Raw genomic sequence first — 9,915 nt, forward strand, 5'->3', positions numbered from 1 at the left:
ATATGTCTGTCTGTAAACACACATTTTGTAGTTTTTGTTTCTTTTTTAGCCTTTCCCCCTTCTTTTATAATTTTGTGTGTTCTTTTTCTTTTTCTTTGTTTTTGTATGTAAAAAAAACTCTCAGAAAAAAATGCACAGATTTTCAGTGGGATCCATTTCAAAGAGCAGGGGTGTTGGGAGGGGGATGCCATTTTCTATATAGCTCATGCAGGGATGCCTGGAGATTTTCCTGAGGGAAAATATGAGGCAGAATTGCCAAGAAGCACAGCTATGGTTATTTCAATAGAAGAAGGTGGGCCTCAAGGGGGATATGACATGTAATATTCCCAGAACAGCTCTGCCTGGGGTTGGAAATGGGGTTTATCAAGTTAATAGGGTAATGATCAGACTTGGCAATTAAATTGTCAGGATTGATGATCCTAGTGTATAAGAACTAGGGGGATAAGCTGTAATTTGTTTAATTGGTATATTAATCAACTAAAGTTTTAGGCTAATTTGATAGGTTGGATGTAAGGATTACAGTAAGGGCACATGTTTCCAACTAGGGTCTCTTCAGAGGAGTTGGATTTTAATTGTCATAATCCCCCAATCAGCATGGTCAGTTTGGGAAAGGCTGAACTAGGGTGACAAGCTTTCATAGTTAGATTGAACAATTGAAGTTTTGGTTGATTAATATGTGAGATTCAATTTAACTGGTAGAGCGGAAGCTGGAGGCCACAGCTGTATAATTCTTGGAAATTGTTATTGTTCTGATAAATTATTTTACTGTACTGTAATTTTATTCATTTATCACATACCTCTGTGTTGCAAAAGACATTTCTAACAATTGGGTAATTAAATTTACAACTAACCATTTAATCAGTTTTAAAATCTATATGCTTAATTAACTAAAGATTTTAGTTGTACCCCACTCTGGGATTGCTTTTAATGAAGAAAAGCAGGATATAAATTTTATAAAAAATAATTAATGGAAATTGTTGCATTCTGGGTTTCCTCATAAACACAAAAATACATCTTTTTTAGTTTTGCTACCAGCTTTGAAAGGAATGTTGACCTACATATAAACACCTTACAAATTCAATTTAATTTAATTAATGCTACCATTTCAATGGTTGATGGCAACTAATACATTTATTTAGGTATTATTTGGGATTAATTGCATTTCTATCCAAGTTTTCTCTTGAAGGGCAAGGAAACATACATGCGGACTGTGCTCATTTTACTACCCTCAGTAGAATAACTTTGTGACAAAGGTTGAGCTGAGAAATGGTGACTAACTCAAAGTTACCCAGTGAGTTTTCATGACTGAGGATAGACTTGAACCCATTCTCCCCAATCTAGATGCAACACCTAAACCATTACACTACATATGCCTTCAGCATGCAAAAGCTACAGTACCAAGAACATTTTTCATCTGTAGTAGAATATTTAACTCTGCATAGTTAAATTCAGGCACTAGAAACAAACAGGTTTTATAGTCTAGGTTCTGTAAGCATCATGTAGAAAGATGCAGAATGTTCTGCATTAGTAAATGTATGTATCAACAAGTTATATCAACAAGTTCCTTCTATCATTAACAATAATGGCAAAATGAGCTTTAATGTTCCCTTAGTAATGTTATTCCCTAGGTGTGTCCCATAGTATCCTCATACTGACCACGTGATCCCTAATTGGCTGGGATATCATCAGAAAGAACATATTTTGAATTTTAAATGTGCTAAAAGGCTGAGACGGTGAACAGCTGAGGGTAGAACCAAAATATAAGTTGGGGAGGAGGAATCCAGCCATATTTTTGCTACAAAACTATTCACAAGTGAAATGTCAAATTACTATTTCAAAGCTAGACAGAGAGAAGCCTACCACCACATTTCTTCCATTAAGTTCTTTTCACTTCCTCAATGCAATATAAATAGCTTTTTTTCTAACAGGTGTTGGAAAGATTGCACGTGCCTATTTTATCTCATGGGAACTTCTCCACTGATCATACTCTCCAAATATGGCTCATTTTCTGCTCTCAGTAGGATTACTTTACAAGTATCCTCTGGTAAAGGGGAATTATAAATGGATCTCTTGATTGTTTGAGGTCTCTGCTAGCTATTCAATTGAAAGAAAACAGATGACATTACTAGTTTTTATATGGGCTTCAAGCCTGGTACATTGACAGTGCAGAAGTAAAAAGAAGCTATGGAAACATCTGGGCATTGGGAGACTTCATTCAGATTCAAGGCACAAGCTTTCTTCTAGACCAGTGTTCGGAAATAGGTTTCCTGGACTGGATGAGATTGTCCATCTCATCATAGCACCATGACCATTCATAAAGATGGTTATAAGGTGAATAAAAAATAATTTGGCATATGGATTACCATGCATTGTAACTGAGGAGGATGGTGGGAGTAGGATTCCCTTATGCATCTAGTAATTTGCTCACTGGTAGAACCTGGCTGTTAGTGTTTGGGTTCAGTGCCTACATTCGAAGCCTAGGGAAATCATAGGATAGAGGCTATTTTACTTCTCTTGTACCCAATGAGTTTTGGGGCATCTTCCCTTAACCTAGACTTCACAAATTTACAAAATATGAACCTGGAAAAAAGGATTCATCTGATATTGGCCCTCCTAGCCTATGGTTCTAGACAGATGCCTACGGTGTCAGCTCAGCCGCTCTGTTTCTTTGCCCCTTTTTGGTCACACACCGGTACAGAAATATGTAGGAGGGGGTAAGAGATGTAAAGTGCCTGGAAATTTTGAAGTCATGAGCGTGTTTTTTCCCTTTTTTGTGGAAGAAAAACTAAAAATTTGGGGGTGGGTGGGGGACGAACTAATATGTAACACTTCAATTTCTAACAGTCTTTATATAGATATTCACTCTGTTGCTACATTAAATGTATTATTTATAACTTAGTTTGCTTATGAAAGTACATTTGATGTATAAAACTAAGAGTATAATTTATACAGGCAATATTAAAAATGTAGTGATTGATGGAGCTGTAGTTTCTTGAACTGTAAGGAATGCATTTTTTTTCCATTTTTGCCTGTTTGAAAGAAGCAGACCGTCAAAAAAGAAGACATTTACTAGTAAAATTTTTAAAAGCTATATATTCTAGATTTTATTCTCTATTGTATTAAACAGAAATAGAAAACACTAATTTTCAAGGGAAATGCTGAGGAAAAGGGGGCAGGAAAAATCAAAGCTCAGAACATACATATTGTCATTAGAAATGATCCCTAATCAGCCTCATTTTTAAATTTGAAGTACTGCCAGTATCAACAGTTTCTCCTTCTAATTCCTAACTTGATTGTTGTTGTGGACTTCTGAAAATAGATTTTCCTATATTATAACAAGCTTTTCTACCCTTTCATTGGTTAATCTCCAGCTTGATCTGGTGTGTTTCAAATCATAAATCAATTTGTTTTGCATTTTAACCATAGTACGTCTGATCTGAAAAAAAACATTCATGATCTTTTCTTCCCTTTTTTCCAATATTTTCAGAGGGAAGAAGCCTCAGAATATCTTTTTCTCTGTTTTTTTCCCCCTGAACTTTCACATAGGGGTGTATGTGTGTATGAAAGAGGGACAGAAGGATGTAGAAGAAGAAAAGCCCCCCCCAATCCATCCAGAGTTCTGATTTCAGCATTGTCACTGTGTGTATAAGTTATTTCAAACAACTGGGGTGGGGGTGGGGGTAATAGAATGTCTCTTTATCCATTAAAGCACATCTGCACTCCTGTCCTGTGCTCACGCTGGCTTGACTCTAAACTCTAAGTTCTAAAGAAATCCAGTCCAGATTGAGATCCGTGGCAACAGCTTTCAAGGTATTTAACTGTAGTCTGGACACCAAGCTACCAGGTCTTTCTCATCGGACAAGTTCTCTGCAGCTGGGCCTGCCGACTTCTCTATTCCAGGAAAGCACTGGCCAATTGCTTTACATCCAATGGGCAAGTATTCCTGGACACTTATACTTTGATCCACATACACAATTATATTTAGACAGTTAAAGCATCAAAATGCAGATACAGCAGTTAAGAAAAAAAAACTTTTCAGCATAGACTCTAAATAGGTGCTGAACCTCCTCACACCAGCAGTTAATTAAGAAAATCATGTAACAATCAATATCTTCTCTTAGCAGAGAAAAGATTGTTGGTTTGAAATCTGGCAGGCACTATTTTGTTTGGTTTTTTTTAAAGAGGATCTTTCTGAGCAGGTACAGTAATTCCCTCCCCCCCCCTTTTTTTTTTAAATTCACCCAGAGTTTTACCACTTCATTGTTTTTCTAAGCACCATTTTTCCTGCGTTAGAAGGCTTTCATTTCCTGCTCCCAAATAACCCCAAAAAACCTATCCACTATCTGGGAGCTGGAGCCAAAAGCTTCCTATCTCCTCTGCCTGAAAATTTAAAAAAAGGTGAAATTCTGGACTTACTTAAAAAAAAAAAAAGGAGGAACACTACTGATTCCAGAAAGGTCCTAATTAAAAACAAAGAATATTTCTGCAAATTTCAAACCAGCAAACTTCTCTCTGCTAAAGAAAAATCTTAATCACTAAACTACTCCCCTAGTTTAGTACTGCTAAGGGGAGAAATAAGAGCGGATTACAGGTAATCCTTGGTTAACTATGTTAATTGGGATTGGAATTTCTGTCACCAAGCGATGTGGTCATAAAGCGTGATGTCACATGACTGCATCACTTAGCGATGGCAATTCCAGCACTACCAGTTGCCGCTATTAACCGAATCCCACCCAGCTGCTAGGCGAGGACTTACTCCAATCCAAGCCATTCCCAGCCTAGTCCCTCCCAGCCCTGAGCCTTGGTATGGTAAGGGACTGCCTCCTCTTCAACTCTCCTCACTTGCCTATCTCCCCACAATCTCTGCTTTTTTGGTCACTCTGCACAGCAGCATTCCTTGGCAGTGGCAGAGCCAGCGGTGCTAGGGCTGAAGTAGAGGCCTGGGGCCTTCAGCAGTCTCAGCTGGCTGCTGCCGCCACCACTGCACCATAGCCAGCCACCACAGTGCCACAGCGCAAAGCCCCAGCTGCCCCACTCACCTTGCACTCTGCCACCCCCAGCTGACCTTTGCCATCTTCCTCCTCCCACTGCTGATGAGGTGCGCCTGGCCTGGCCCTTTGTGAGGCAGCTACTGGTTGTGCCAGGCCTTCTCCCCAAGGCTGCACCCACCATTCTCCAACTCATGTGCGGCCTTCTCGTGATGCTTCAGAGGGCTTTTGAGGCCTTCCAAAAGCTCATTGAGAAGGATATGCCTGACCCTGTCCAAATTGCACATGCTTCTCCAAATCCATTTGTTCAGCGCCGCCATAACTTCAGATGGTCATTAACTGAGGACTACCTGTAGTGGGCAAGAGAAGCAATGGCTCAGCTGAAGGGACAGGATTTTTTTTTTTCAATGTAAAAGAAAATAAAAGCTTTGCATGACTGGAATATTGCAAACAGATCTTTGTATCCACTGAGGCCAGGGAAATGTGAAGATCAAACATTCAAAAGCATTAAGAGCTCACATCTCCAAACAAAAATTATTGGGCCATATGGTAGAGGCTTTCACCACATGGCAGGACTGAGTAGCAAAGGACGCCCTTCACTATGGAGGAGATAAATCACAGATATTGATTTAGATCTTTCAGCGTTGCTGTGGGAACAGCTGGCAACATGTAGCTATCAGTTACACTTTAATCTCTAATGGTCCTTGCCTTACATTCTTCATCATCCAAATGTTCACACAGTTTGCAATGTACACAAAGAAGTAAGTGCATCCTTACTATAGTACTTTGATAGCAACCTCATTCTAGGGTATATAGTACATGAAAAATGTACTGATTCTAACAGCTATATTTACCAAGAATGTGCCATCCAGTGAAAATATTCCTGAGAGGCCTATTTTAAATATGGATATTACCTAATTTAGTTCTTTAGTTATTTTCTTTGATGAGTCTCCTTTTAATAATCCAATATGGTTAGAAGCAATTCTTCTTTTCAAGTTCTACTACTTCATTCCTTACTTTACTCTTTGCACACAATGCATATTTGCACTGTGGTTCACAGCGTTTTCAAAAACTTGAGGAGAAATGAGCAGGTCCAGAGACGAGGCAGAGTGAATCTGCAATCTCAGGGGATGGAGAGAGGTCTGACCCCCATTTGCTGTCATCCTGCCCTCCCTCCTGCCACCTGCTTGATATCTCACTCTGAAGGAAGCACAGGAGTTTGCAGCAGTTGCTGATGGCCCCTTTGAGCTTGTTGCCTTGGTTGCTTCAGGGCTCATCATCTAGTGTGGATCTCTAGACCAGGTGCTAGGCCCAAATCCCTTCCAGAGCAAGGCATTGTGGAAGAGGTAGCCACTGAGACCACATGTTACGCTGGAGAGCTGTGCTCCAGTAGCTATGCCTCTGTGGAGCCTTTCCCAAGCAGGATTCTTGGGTCTGGCATCTACTTTGGAATCCAACACCTCATTCTGGTAGTGCGAGGGCAAGATGAGGATGCCCAGAGGAAGAAATGGATCCTTCCACTTCAGGTGGCAGGTTGCACTGAGTCACAACTGCTGTGCCGCCAAGCTAAGGCTTCCTCATTCATTCATGTTACGTTATTCTGTTCCTCTAATTTCAACCAGAGCACTCCAGATAGTGGGACACCAGGAATTGGTGTCATGGTAACTGAGGTAGGAAATTTAAAGTTTTAAGTGAGATCAAAGGTGCCTCAAAGCCCTTCACAGTCCTCAGGTCTTCCAAATGGGTAGAACTTCAACACCCAGGTAGTATGGCCAATGGAGTTGGAACTGAAAGCTTACTGTTTGGAGAGCAGCACGTTGGGAAAGACTGGTATATTCTATGGTTGCATTCTGTGACTAAATCTCTGAGTACAACCTCGGGTACTTCATATACAGCTCTTTGAAAATAGCTTCTAAAGTCTGTCTATTATTTTATTTTATAGAAAAGAAGGATTGTACATTGTGTACCTTTTTCTTCTCTCTTAGCACTTACCTTGGAAGATCAGGGAAGAACACCAAGATGGAGAAGGAGATATATCCAGGACTAGCACCAGGTATCTTTGTGTGTGCAAGACTTGCATGTTTCAGATGTGAAGAAGAAATGAACAAGAGCTGGATCAAGATGTTTGCTGTCTATTCTTATTTGGATGCCTTAGAGAACAATGAATTAAGCCTCTTCTTTATAAAACTTTAAGGTATTTTGCCATGAGGCAAAACATCTTACAAAGTCCACTTTTGCTTCCCTTTGCTGACACTCCAAACGTAATTACTGCCTAGAGCAGGGATTCCCAAACTCTTCAGCTCATCCACCCGTCAATGAAGTTTCAGATTGTTCATTGACCCCAAATCTTTATTATATCAAAATAATTTAATAAATACTACTGTAATAATATTATGAATAACAACAACAACAGATAGTCCCATCGACCCTTGGGAGTTGATATTGACCACTTTGGAGAACCCTGGCCTAAGGTGACTACTGCACTTACCCTAACGGTACGGTCACTCTTGTGTATTCCTGAGCCCTCTCATAGTAAACGAACAAGCAAATAGAAGGATTCTGCAAATTTAAGGGGCTCCTGTTTTTAGACCTAGGGCCCACCTTTAATTCTGTAAGAAGAAATAAAGTTTCAAACGTGTGACTTTACCTGGGTGAATACCAGCCTGTTTTCTGCTCCTTCTTTGTCTGGGACCAGGGCTGTGAAAAGGGAGGACCAGTACTTTGTTAGTAAGGGAGGACCAGTCTCCAGGCGTAAGGAGCACCTCAAACCTAGGTGGACACGTGTCGTAGGAGTTAGGGACAAAATGGGGGTGACAAAAGTCTCCCCAGGCTTCCCCTTTGGGAAGGATATTCATCTCCTGGGACCTGGAACGAGGGGCAATCACCCATACAGGCAGGGATGAGGGAAAAGCCATGCATAGGATTTATGACTGGAATGGACTAAGCTTTCTGATGCAGCTGGTAATTCAATTTGGCCCAAAGTGGGTACTTATAACTAAGCTGTATTAAAATCTTTAAGACAAAAACTAAAGCCTTCTCTTCTGCCCTATTGGTATTGTTGGGCAGAAATTAATGGCGCCTGCATTGAAAAAAAAACCTTATACCCAGCTGAGCACGAAGAAATTTAGATTTTGTTTTTGCCCACACACTTTTCTCCCCATCTGACCTGGTAGTTTTGTAGAATGATGCTCCTCCCTTTCAAAAGAACCTGTAGACGGTCTTTAGGACCCTGCAGTTGATTATTCATCTTGGGGAGACATTATGCAGCTGCTGAACATCTTCCTTACCAGAGATGAGATTTTTAAACATTTTGAAAAAGAGTACTGAAGTAGCTAAAAGACCCATAGCCCCAGTCCCTGGGTGAGCAGTCCCAGGCCGTTTTGCCTGGCCAGCAAAGCAAGGGCATGGAGCAGCTCTCTTTTTCTCTCTCCCACAGGAAATGGGACTCCGGAGAAAAAAGGCAGTCCAAGTTTTCATCAGTTTCCTGAGGAAAGAACGTTTGAACTAAGATACTTATTTAAAAGAGAAATGTGGGAAATCTATTGGTGGGGAAGAGACTATCATCTTAAAGATGCCCCACAGCAATTTGTACATGCCCCTTGGAGCCCCTGCAGTTTGTGCAACCTCTTCCTCCAGCTACAATGTTTGCAAGCCAGGCTTGTAAAAACCAAGACCTGTTGTGTTGTGTTGTTTTGTTTTGTTTTGTCAGTGCATGCACATGTGTTTTGGCTCTTTGTTGAATGCTTTGTTGTGTCCTCTCAGGGAGGTGCTCTGGAGCTACCATAGATGCCCATTGGCCCCTAAGGCCCTGCTTCCATGGTTTGCTCCTTTGATGGAGAAGCAGTCAAGGACAACTGCCTGAGAAGCATTAAGCGATATTAAAGTTAATGCTAGAACCTTTCTGCCCTTTTATTTGTAGGAGAAATGATACTGTAAGAGATGAGTGGAACACACATAAGGACAGCTGCCATGCTTGCAATTATGCTTGGTTTTTATAATTGTGTATGCCTTGTTTGTAAGAAAGTTAGTGACTGATAACTGTATGTAGATGGGAGATTTGAGAAAGAAGTGCCATACTCTAGAAGGGATCAGAAAGGTGGTCTGGATAGGATGTGGGGAGGAAGCACGAAGATGGTCAGTGATAAGGAGGTCTAAGTTAAGAACTGTGATTCAGAGGGTTGGAAGTCAGCATGTGTTGTGTGTCAGGATCTGACTGGTTGTTGCACTTTGGTCTGGATTTGTCCTTGGTAATGTATGTGAAGGCATTCTAGCAAAGAAAGAAAAAAGAAGGAAACAAAAACAGGTATGAAGTTTGACATGCTTTTGCTTAATGAAGTTTAAAATCTCATAAAGCATGTGCATTTGGAACTCCTTGCCACTGCAAAGGAGGTGCCAAGTTATTGTTAAATGTGTGAACTAAATTTGTTTCCCTTTCTCTTGAAGCCAAGGAAAGGAAGGCAGGCATTTTCATTTTTAGAGAGCCAATTTGGTGTAGAAATTAAAGGCACCAGGCTAAAAACTGGGAAAACTGAGTTCTAGTCCTATTTTTGTTGCAAAGCAGCCAGCTGGGTGACTTTGGGCCAGTCATTTTCTTTCAGCCCTAGGAAGGAGGCACCGGCAAGCCACTTCTGAAATTGTTGCCAAGAGGACTGCAGGGACTCATCCAGGCATTTGCCAGGAATCAGGGTTGAGTCAAAAGCATAAGAAACATCAGGGGAGAAACCCCAGCCTAATTTTTTAAAAAAAGTTATGAAACATTTCCTACTCTTATGGTTTTTAGTTTCCTGAAAACAAAAGCCCTGAAGCAACGCGTTTTTCACTCTGTCCTGCCCTGTTGCTTATCTGCTGTGCTGCCCAAGAGTTCTTTCTGTTCCCTCTTTTATCAGCAATCCACTCATGGTTCTGCATGATGCGTGTGCCTCCTACC

Source organism: Candoia aspera, chromosome 1, assembly GCF_035149785.1.
Source record: "Candoia aspera isolate rCanAsp1 chromosome 1, rCanAsp1.hap2, whole genome shotgun sequence".
NCBI classification, from domain to species: domain Eukaryota; kingdom Metazoa; phylum Chordata; class Lepidosauria; order Squamata; family Boidae; genus Candoia; species Candoia aspera.